Source organism: Lissotriton helveticus, chromosome 6 (assembly GCF_964261635.1).
Source record: "Lissotriton helveticus chromosome 6, aLisHel1.1, whole genome shotgun sequence".
NCBI lineage: Eukaryota > Metazoa > Chordata > Amphibia > Caudata > Salamandridae > Lissotriton > Lissotriton helveticus.
This window is the reverse complement of record NC_136067.1, coordinates 309,943,230-309,955,515: the sequence shown is the minus strand read 5'-3', so window position 1 is coordinate 309,955,515 and position 12,286 is coordinate 309,943,230.

The following is a 12,286-nucleotide window of genomic DNA, read 5'->3' as shown; positions in this document are numbered from 1 at the left end:
GGACCACCAATGATTATGATGCTGCCCTACAAATGAAAGAGCAAAATATGCACTCTAAAATTTATGACTCACCAAGTCATGTCTTTCTCGCAATGTTTCTGATTTATATAATGCTCAACCATCGGGCCATGTTCTACTTTGCACCAAATTCTAGGTTGATGATGTTATATTCTTTTTTTGATCTGTTGAGTGGTTCTGCCAATATAGTGGATTTCACAAGGACATTTAATACAAAAAACTACATTACATGTATTGAGGTTCAAAAAATGTTTCAATCTGAATTGTTGGCCATTGATGGCAGAGTCTCGGTGTCCTTAGTTGTATTATAAGCAACACACATGACCAATCAATGGTGATATTTGTACCATACAGTCCACTGTGATTCTATTCAGTGTATCATAGCCATGGACTAATCGGTCTCATAGATTAAGACCTTCTCTTAAATGCAAATAGAGGTCTTTCTTTGAAGTCAGTGATCCTTTTTAAAAGAGTCAAATGTTTATTATGATCTTTTTGATATTGTTTAATCGAGTGCCGAACCTGGACAAACAGACCAAATGGGATTCAGTTAGTCAATATTTTACTTCCAGAAGAGTCTCTCTATTGTTGTACCGAGCTTGTTTAAGCAATTGTGTATGGAGTTTAGCTGGACAACCAAATGTTTTCAGCTTTTCTTTAGGCTTCTGTGCTTCCAAGAAGTAGTCTTCCCTTTCGGAGCAATTCCTGCGTAAAAGCAGAACTTGCCCAAATGGTAACCCTTAATTTAGTGCCTGAGGATAATGGCGGTTGGATTTCAACAGTGCTTTCCTAACTGTTGGTTTAGTAAATAGTGTTCTATGAAGTTTGTTATTTTCAACTTTCACCATTGTGTCCAAGAAATTCATTTGTAGACAACAGGGAGCGAGACAAGGATGGTTTAAGAACCAATATACCCCTGGTTTCAGTCAAACAAGGAACCAATATTACGAGTGGTTGAGATGAATCAAACTATACCGATCTTCAATTTATTGTCTCATGTACTCTCACAATCTGAGATTTCAGTCTTAACATCAGGGCTTTCGTTTGTGTCATTGTATATAAATGACTTATTTCAAAATAAAATTGAACTCTACAAATTTGTTCATAACATAAGGCTAACAAACTTTTTTGCCTCACATGAAAAATCAGATACTACTGGCTTACAAAATACCACAACTTTTTTCCCTACAATCAAATGATTTGTAAAGAAATCTTAATTTTTGATGATCTCATCTTAACTGAAGTTGATAATTTATTTAATGACTCACATTATGTAAAATAGAACCTCTCTAAAGAGGAGCATCAAGCTTTACAAAAATTATAAACACTTCCAGATACGATCATAAAACCAGCAGATGGGGGGAGGTACTATTCTCTGGAATAAAATCTCATGCAGAGAGGAGCTCCTTAAACAGCTGTCAGTATCTGTTAGAAATGGGGGTCTCTTGTTGGTAGAGGTCCAAGAAAGCAGCCACTTTGTCGCATGACGGTGAGCTGCCTCCAGAGTCAGAGTGGTTTATAGTTACCACTGATTGCTGTTTAACCAGTTCAAAAAGTTTCTTGGGGCAGTTAGCAGCTTGATCAAGTTGGTATCTGAAGTAGTCTGCCTTAGTGCTCTTGACTTGTTCGTTGTTGGAGCTCCTAACCACTCTGAGGAGTTTTTGTTGGTCTGAGGAGGGATTGGATCTCCAGGTCGCTCAACTTCCCTAAGGTTACAGCAATCAGAGTTTAAATTGCCGTTGAACCACGGTTTGGATATTTTTGTTGAGGCAGTTTTTTGTTGGAGTGGTGCATGTCATCCATGATGTTAGAGATGGTAGAATTGTAAAAGTCAGTGAGTACCTGAACCTCAACCAAGTCAGCTTGGGATGAGAGGGCAGAATACAGTGGGCTGCTAGTTCATCTGTATTGATAGATCTGAGGTCCCTTTTCCAGATCTTCAATTTCGTTGGTTGAGCCTTCCTCATAGACACCTCCCTGTTAATATAAAAGAGGATGCAGTGGTGGTAGGACCAATCGCAAGGGGTAATAGTATCCAAAGTGAAGGTCTGTCCTTTGGATATGGTGAGGTCTAGAATTTCTCCTTTATTATGAGTTGGCCAGTCACAGTGTTGAATGAACTCTTGATCACTTAAGAATGATTTATGGCAAGTTACAGCATGGTTGTTGGGGTTACACCAGTAAAGGTTGAAATCACCGAGGAAGATTTGCGACAATACCGAATCAACAGTGTCAGAGATAATTTCCATTAGTTGCTCGATGAAGGGGAGATTGTCACCCGGGGGTCGTAGAAAGTGTGAAGTTTGCACACCTGCAGGGTATTACTTGAAATGCTGAGTCAAAGGTATTCACAGGAGGATGGAGTGGAGGACTCCGAGTGGGAAACGGAGAGGGTGCTCTGTTGAATACAGGTTAGGACACCACTCAGCTTCAAAGCTCTGTCTGGACAAATTGCTTATGTTTTTTTTCAAACATTTTTCAAGATGAGTTTTGTTCAGTTTCAGAAGTCTGTAATAGGCAGGCTTGTTGTAGTTGAGCAGGCAAGAGCTCCCACAATAGGAGTAGGGAGGATGTGGCTAAATTGAAAGATCCCCACTTTCCTGAATATATTCCTCCAACACCCAAAAAAAGGCTTTCCTTGATGGAGATATAGAGTCTGCGTCAAAGAGGAGCATGGAAGGAAAGTTGTATGCACTGGCCAGAGTGTCCTTCTAATCCTTGCCTATATTTGCCCACATGTTTTAAATTGTACCATACACAACTCAAGTATTTGGAGACACCATAGGAGTAAAGGAAAATTGACTGTGGTCTAAATTGCTATATATTTACTGTTAAGATACCTGGTTGGTAGTAGTTAGATATGTTTAGTTACACCAGTTGTGTAAACGCTCGTGGTTGATATTTCATCTTCTACCAATATGTTGGTTCTTTCTAATTTGACAAAATGTGCTGTTTTTAGTTTGGTATTTTTTCCTGTCTGTGCTTTGTGTGTGCAATCTGTTCATTGTGGGAGAGTTTTAGAAATGAAAGTGGTGTGGAGCTACATGATGATGTCTGAGTGGCATTTGGCTGATGGTGTGTGTGGAGTGGTGTTTGGCTAACAGTGTGTGTGAACTGGCATTTGTCTGGCTATGTGTGTGTGTTTAGTGACTTGCTGCTGGTCACTACATACCCACTGGCAGCCAAATGCCAGTCCACAAAACCCATGAGCCCAATCAAAAGTCCACACACTCTGCCAGCCACTAGATGGTGTGATTGCTGTGTCTGAACTGGCGCCTGGCTGGGTATGTGTGCAACTCAGTGTGTGTGTTGATGGCAGTGTTTGTGTAGTAACTTACTGCTTCTCACAACACACACTGGCAGCCAATAGCCATTCCATGCACACCACCAGCCAAATGTCAGTCCACAAGCTCTGCCAGTCGCCAGGTGATGTGATTACTGTGTCTGATGGCTATATGGGTTTCTGGCAGTGTGTGTGAACTAGTGTTTGTCTGGTGGTATGTGTGTGTAACGACTTGTTGATGATCACTAAACAAACACTGGCAGCCAAATAACAGTCCACACATACCACCAAGCAAACAGCAGTCCACACAGTCCACCAGATGGCAGGTGATGTGATTGCAGTTCCAAAATTGGGGTCTAGCTGGTGGTGTGTGTGGCTGGTGGTTTGTGTGACTGTGGCTATCATCTGTCTGCCAGTGTGTGTGTAGTGGTTTTTGGCTGTCAGTGTGTGTGCAGAGACTTGCTGACAGAAAAACACCAGCCCACACACACCGCCAGCCAACCATTAGTCCACAAAATATTTTGGTAATAAAAATTAAATTTTGCACTTTTCACTCACCTTCGTGCCAAATCCAACCAGTATATGTGTACCTGAGTAGTGGATGGTTAATCAGTAATATTTGTTTTTTCAGTATCACTGTCAGTGTGAAACCAAAGGTGGTGATGGACGGAGCGTTGACAATACAAGCACTCACCCCCAGTCAACTGATCTGGGTTTAATCCATCACCGTTCTTTAGCCCACTCTGCCACTCCAGTTCAGACATGGCCGTATGCAAATTAGTCTGACCCTGTGCCTCATGGGAACAGTCCAGCCCGAACTGCCAAGCCATGCCTTCCCGGGACCGGAAACAAGCTTCCGAGGACCGGTTTCTGGCATTACAGCCGTCTTCAGCCCGGCTTGCTTGAATCCAGTGGCAAAGTGAGCAAGGGACTCACGTCTGAGCATACACTGCCAACTTATGGCGCACAAAGCAAAACCAAAGGTGGTGATGGACGGAGCGTTGACAATACAAGCACTCACCCCCAGTCAACTGATCTGGGTTAAATCCATCACCGTTCTTTAGCCCACTCTGCCACCCCAGTTCAGACATGGCCATATGCAAATCAGTCTGATCCTGTGCCTCATGGGAACAGTCCAGCCCGAACTGCCAAGCCATGCCGTCCCTGGACCGGAAACAAGCTTCCGAGGACCGGTTTCTGGCATTACAGCCGTCTTCAGCCCGGCTTGCTTGAATCCAGTGGCAAAGTGAGCAAGGGACTCACGTCTGAGCATACCCTGCCAACGTATGGCGAACAAAGCAAAACCAAAGGTGGTGATGAACGGAACGTTGACAATACAAGCACTCACCCCCAGTCAACTGATTTGGGTTAAATCCATCACCGTTCTTTAGCCCACTCTGCCACCCCAGTTCAGACATGGCCATATGCAAATCAGTCTGACCCTGTGCCTCATGGGAACAGTCCAGCCCGAACTGCCAAGCCATGCCTTCCCTGGACCGGAAACAAGCTTCCGAGGACCGGTTTCTGGCATTACAGCCATCTTCAGGCCGGCTTGCTTGAATCCAGTGGCAAAGTGAGCAAGGGACTCACGTCTGAGCATACCCTGCCAACTTATGGCGAACAAAGCAAAACCAAAGGTGGTGATGGACGGAGCGTTGACAATACAAGCACTCACCCCTAGTCAACTGATCTGGGTTAAATCCATCACCGTTCTTTAGCCCACTCTGCCACCCCAGTTCAGACATGGCCATATGCAAATCAGTCTGACCCTGTGCCTCATGGGAACAGTCCAGCCCGAACTGCCAAACCATGCCTTCCCTGGACCGGAAACAAGCTTCCGAGGGCCGGTTTCTGGCATTACAGCCGTCTTCAGCCCGGCTTGCTTGAACCAGTGGCAAAGTGAGCAAGGGACTCACGTCTAAGCATACCCTGCTAACTTATGGCGAACAAAGCAAAACCAAAGGTTTGTGTACATTGTCTCAAGGGAAAACAAACCAACCCCAGATATTTCTGTTGAGTAGACACCAGGGGAATCCAGTGTGGTGTCTCTAATGTGGACCTCACAAGGTTTCTTATCCAGACGCCCTTGCAAACCTCAAACATTGGCTAAAACATACATTTTCTTTATATTTCTGTGAATGAAAGTATTGGAAACTACAGAGAACTGCAAATGTGCTACCACCCAGCATTCTCACATGTCTCCCAATAAAAACAGTACCACACCTGTGTGGGTGGGACTAACAGCCGCAAAAAGAAGGGGCCCAAGATGCAAGGTGGCAACATTAACAAAGGGGTTCCTGCGTTTTTTGGGCTGGGGCTCCAAGGGTACAGAGGGAAACCTACCAAACCCAGACATTTCTGAAAACTAGACATCATGGGAGTCCAGGGATTTGCACCTCATGTGCATCCCACCAACATTTCTTACCCACGATGCATGGAATTTCCTAGCATTCCTGTGACGAAACTTTCTGAATTAGCAGGAATCCACAAAATTCCTACAACCCAGTGCTCCCCCACTTGACCCGATAAAAATGGTGCCTCATTTGTGTGGCTGTGACTGGTGACCACAAAAGGAACAGATCAAACTAATGCCAATGGGAGTCCTTGCATAAAAAAATATTTTTTTAGTCAATGTTTGAGTTGTGCAAGGGATTCTGTGTAAGAAAACCCAGTGAAAGCCACACAAGTCACCCCACTCTGGATTTCTTTGGGTATCTAGTTCCCAAAATTGCGCAGGTCTGCTTGGTGTCCCTTTGTGCCCCCTGAGCTAGAGTCCAAAATTAACAGCCACCCACGTTACAAAAAAGGGTAGGTTTTCAACGGAAAAATGTGGTATGTGTAAATTGCGTTTTGGAACTTTTCCTAGCCCTACCCACATTCCAGAGGTCCCATTTTCATTGGGAAACTTGGGGGAATGCTGGGTGTAGGAAATCTGTGTCTCTTTTCAGATTCTAGACGTTTTCCTCACAGAAATGTAAAGAAAATGTGTTTTTTAGTCAAAGTTTGAGATTTGCAAGTGCTTCTGGGTTTCAAAAACCAGTGAGAGTCACACGTCACCCCCCCATGGAGTCCCCCATGTGTCTAGTTTGCAAACACATGCAGGTGTGCTAGTTTTTCTTCGGTGTCTGCTGCGATAGTGCCCAAAATCCACAGCTTCCAACATTGAAAAAAAGCATCAGTTTTTAGAAGACTACAATGTGATGTGTCCATGTTGTTCTTTGGGCCCTTTCCTGATGCAGGCACTACCCACACAAGTAAGGGACAATTGTTATCAGGGGACATGTGGGAATAAAGAATAATGGAACATTTATTATTCCAATTATATTTCTCTGCATTTGAGCCTTCCAAATGCAAACAAGTTTGGACGAAAGAAGATATTTTGCCTTCTGAATCAAACGCTAGCATGGGTACCCATAAACTCAGAGATGAACAGATAGCTCCTGCTCCTAAACTCCATAGCTGTTCTCCATTTCAGAAATGCATAGGCTTCCTTGGTAACCATTTCTCACTCCTTATGTTTTACCACCTGAATTGTTCAATACCTGGAACACAGGTAAAACCCAGTGTACTATGCAGCTCAATTGTTGGATTTGAGTAACTCAGGTTCTTGAAAAATCTACAAACCCTATATATAAATGCAACCAAAATGGTCTAGGGGATGTAATGGTGTATTGCTTTTGTGAACTGGCCATCATGACAAGAAGTTACAAAGGAAAATGTTGTCACAAATTACAGTTTTTTGGACTCATTTTCAAAATATTTTATTTCAACAGTTAGGGCCTGAAGTATATCTTGACGGATCTGGTTTAAGTGGTTTTACTGGACGGTCTGTCTGCTCTATTGATGACGGACTGCCTGAGTGGCGCCGACTCTGCAGGAACTTTCACCCACGTCAATTGGGTCATAGGCAGAATCAGCTATTGGCGGGAGTTCAGCCAAGGTTAATTCCAGGCCAGTCAGCATGTGTCTTTCTTGCAAGGAAACTGTGGTAGGTATACCTCCTACTTTTAGTTGGTGGAACCAAAGGAAATGAGGTAGAAACGTACCTGCTTTTCTGTTTCCCAATGTCGTTTTAGTCTCGAACCCTATTGCCAAGGTCCTCCCTGTGCTACATAACCACAATGCTAATCAACTCTGTTGTCACTGGAATCTAAGGTAAGCTTCTTTTACACTTGTCTTACTATGAATAGTGTATAGATAACTGCTTTAGTATCATGCATTTTTACCTTCCTCTTACATGCATTTTTATATATGTAATGCATTAGTGTACATTTTACAAGTTATCAAGGTAAAATGAACATATCTGTATTGAGACAAAAAAAATATAGATTTTGTTTTTGTGGGTGTTGTGCTTGCGGTGCCTGTGGGTGTGCATTCAATAGTGTGTGTGTGTGTTGTTTGTGTGGTGTGCAATACGTAAGAAAAGGAGCATAACACATTACCTACATGTATTTCAAAAGCAAACACAACGTATATGTGTATTGACACATAAATGAGTAGTACTTACCAGTCTCCACTCCACCAGAGACTCATTTCATCAACAAACCACCGCTAGCACACTGCCAGCCAAAAGGGAACCTCTAAATATCCTCGGAGCAAATCTGCAGAACTGACAGCAACAGCGGGTACTGTTAGCCAGCAGAGGAGTCTGCCGCCTCGATGATTGGAAACAGTCTGTCGATGCGGATGGCAGTTCAGCCAGCACACATCTAAATATGGCAGGTGTGAGTCTCACCAAGATCGAAATCATGCCCTCAGTTTCTTTTGGAAAACCTTGAGTGATCCACATTCATGACCTTTGCTGAATTCAGAATTGTGCTTTTGGGGATTACCAATGAGTGACAGACCAGTTTCCACTACAAACAAAGTAGGTTGAAAGCACAAAAGCAAAAAATGTAGGCAAAATGGGATACCTCATTTCCTGAAGGCAGGGAAGATGGAGACTTTACCACAGCAAACTTTTGTCGAAGACATGTTTATGAAAAAGAATCAGACACTTTCTTACAGAGCACTTTATTTCTATTTTCCCCCCTAAAAACAAAATTGAATCATATTTTGGCTATTTTCTTGTGCCCTTCAATAGGAACCCACAAGCCCTGGATAACGTTAAACTCCCCAGTTTGTTGGGAAAAAAGGACGCACGTTTGATGTGGATGCCTTATTTAGAAAAAACAATTATAAAGGCGTAAGCGGGAACTACCCCAAATGGCCAAAAAAGGGGTAAGCATTCTAGGGGGAAAGGCTTAGCAGCCAAGGAGTTAGGCACTGGATACTAGGAAATTCTGAGTTAGCCTCCAACAAGAGTTACAGGCTGAATCAAGAGTACAAGTCCTGCAAGGACATTGCACTTACATCAAGAAAAATATGGTAGAATGTGCATGAAAATATTGCCCAGAAAAAGGTAAAAAATAGATGTGTACAATACAGAGATTTGCACAGTCCCCACTAGTAAACTTTGAATTTAGTAGTAATATTGCATTTTGGATTTATGTACTTGTTTTTAATAAAGTAATTCTGGATGCTTTATTTCCTGATTCAATATCCTAACAGTTTACAGGCCTTTGGCACCAGTGCCTTTGGTTTTCTGATTAGAGTGGGAAAAGGAGTTTCATTTTGGTTCAGAATAAAAATTAAAGCTGGCACACCACAACTTTGTGTTTCAAAGCCAGATAATATCTGCATGGTGAAATTAAGGAAAACATTAAGCGGTTGCTACTGAACTAAATATTACCGCTTTTACTGCCTATTCTTCAGAGGAAGGTTTGTAAGACCAAAGTAATACTGCAAGTTGGACTTACTATACCTCACAGCATTTAATTCCAGGTTCAGCATTACAGATTCAATGTTCCCACATAAATTAGAATGAAGGGCAAAGTTAGAACTGAGTAGATGTTCAAGACATTTGCATTGGACTTCCCAGAAAAATCCTCTGATAGACATTCAGGACCAACCATTAGCTTTCAAAGTTCAAATATGCCTATCTGTGATGCATGAATGACAGGGTACCACTAGTAAAGTGTACCCCACATTAAAAAATATGGTTCCTACTTCTATCATCCAGGCATGCCAGACTCACTCTTGAAAAAGTTTTCTCAGGCCCACTTTTTTTTAGATACTATATCAGAGAGTGTGACACAACATTGAATACATTGGCCCCGGAAATACTGACCTTTAATGAAGAAGTATACATGTATGCATTGGGATTGTTAAAATCGAGGGACAAAGTAAAAGAATGTGCTTGAAATATATGTCTGGGTCAGTTTCAATTCACAAAAGGTTTTGTTGCTGAAACTTTCATCGTCTTTCTGCAAAGCTTATCAAGTTGACAGCCTCAGCATTTTATGTGGTTCTTGGCACGCCCGCAGTCAGGACAACTTCAGAATAAAGGCAGGAAAGTGCAAAATTGGAAACCAGGGCAGTGTGCACCCAGGATCTGGAACAATAACCCATACCATGAGAACAACCCCGACAATGTTCTAATTTAATTTAGGAATCAGCTAACAACAGGCCTCTTTAACAAACACTACATCACAATGCAGTAATTGTATACTTCCGCTCACATGGGCATACTACTGTGAAATTAATAATGGACTGTATCTATGCCTTTACTCTGTAATGCACTGTTTTCCCCTTGGTAAAAGTAGCACATGCATCCACACATAAATACATCTTGTTAAAGCAGTAAATATTGTACGTTTTCAGTTTTTTTCAAAGTTTATAGTCAAACATCATGTAGCGATATGTCCTCTATATATAGGCGGAGTTCGGGGAGATGTGGTGTTAGGTAGGTTTCTGGAAGATGTGATGCCCTATTGACAAGTAGTTCAGTATTTTGCCTGGACTGATATTGTGTAAGCAGATCATTTTGACCTTGTAATTGTAATTGTAAATAAATTTCTTAAGCGCGATTGCTGCCCAGGGGCGTCCAAGCGCTGAGTAAGTAAACAGAGATAGGCGGTGGAAGGAGAGTAGGACTAGGTGGATTTAGCAAACAATAGGGTTTTCAATTGTTTGCGAAATGATAGTAGGTTCGGGTTAGACCGGAGCTGGAGTGGGAGGGCACCTGGGATTCTACTAAGATCTAATGGAGGAAGCAGTGGATGTAAGAATGAAGAGATGTGTTTTGTAACGTATGACTGCAGGATAATCCTTTGAGGCCTCAAATCACCAGTGAGGCTAGTCCGTAGGATATTGTCATTGTAGATGTGAAATTAGACGAACCATATATTGGCTTCTCAAGTGGTGTCAGGGCGAGTGTAATCATATCTAATTGCCCGATTCACAAATAGTAAGCAGAAATGCAGGTTACCTCCTATATTTGGCCTGTAATACTCTCTGCTATGTAATTCACTTATGATAACCATTTACTTTTGTGCAAATGTCATAGTGTACACTACTGCCCAGGAATATGAGTTAATGGGTGCTCACATAATTATTTAGGTGTTCCCATCAAGGAATGGCCACTATCTGCCATTATGAAGATATTTACTTTCAAACAGTAGTACTCCATACTAGTGTACATGTATTTACATATACCTCAGTGTAATGTTAATGAGCACTCACACTTGCAACCTTTTTTTTCTCCTATGAGAAAATAGTTTTCCACACGGATAAACCTCTTCCTTTGCAGCGCCACCAATTATGGCACTATTCTGAACACTTTCCATCTCTAAATATGCACTTTCTTCTACACTTGAAAGGACTAACTTTGGGAGTGAATATGGAATTGTTGGAAATACAAACAAGCATGTACGTTAGTGAGGGAATGCCAACTTTTACAGGTTTTCCCACCCAGAATAACACAGTAGTGTAATATTATATAGTAGCAAATTACATTATGAGTACAAATTCCCAGATATGTCATCATAAGAGGTTGGTGGCACATTTAAAGAGCAAAAGAGGTGTAAATATAACCTTTTTCTTGTGGATATACTGCCTGTCTGCTGAGCCTTTGCCAGCACATGTGTAAATGAGCGGCATGTGTCCTGTGCTGCGCAGTCTTGATAAAATGATGAAAATATTCTCCCTGTATCAAATCTGGAATGCACTAATATTGAAATATGGTGCACAGACATAATATCAAGTTTTTATTGCGAACTACAGAAATATTGAGTTGAAAATATGGAAGGGACAGAATATCGACATCAGGAATATGAGTGACCAGAATATCGACCTGAAGGTAAGAAATATTGTTTTAGTTAATATAGAAAGCAGTAATATCGTTTGCAAAAATATTGTTGGTAATGATATCGATGTTTATATTAGTGTTAAGAATTTTAGTATGTATTTTTTATGTATGTGTTCTATATTTTTTGTTAAGTATTGTATTTTGTTTATAAATACATGTATTACATTTTTAGAAGTTGCTGATTTTTTTTTAAGTAAAGTTTGCATTTTAGTACCATAGTGGGTTGGGGGTTTATAGGGGAAAAAGGTGGCAAGTAATTTAATTATAGTAAATTGAATGATAATTTTTAGAAATTACTAAATATTATTTATTAAATTTAGCATTTTAGTTCCGGAGCGGGTTGTGGGTTTATAGGGGAATAGAGTGGGAAGTAATTTAATTAAAATAAAGTAATAATACATTTTGTTGTTTTATTTATTAATAAATAATGTATTGATAATTATTTGGTAATTCATTTTTATTAATTAATTATATGATAATTATATTAATTCTGTTAATTTATTTTAAGAATGGGTTGTGGGTTTTAAAGGGGAATAGGGGTGAAGTAATTCATTTGAATAAAGTAATTATTCATTGTTATTTATTAGTGTTGATAATTACGTTATTGTTAATTATTATTAATTGGTAAATAATTGTTATTAATTGATTAAGTGATAATTATATTAATTGTGTTAATTTATTTACGACAGGTTGTGGGTTTATAGGGGAATAGAGTGAAAAGTAAATTATTTATAATAAAGTAATTTTTTTGTATATATATATATTGGTATTGATAATTAAGTTATTGTTAATTACAT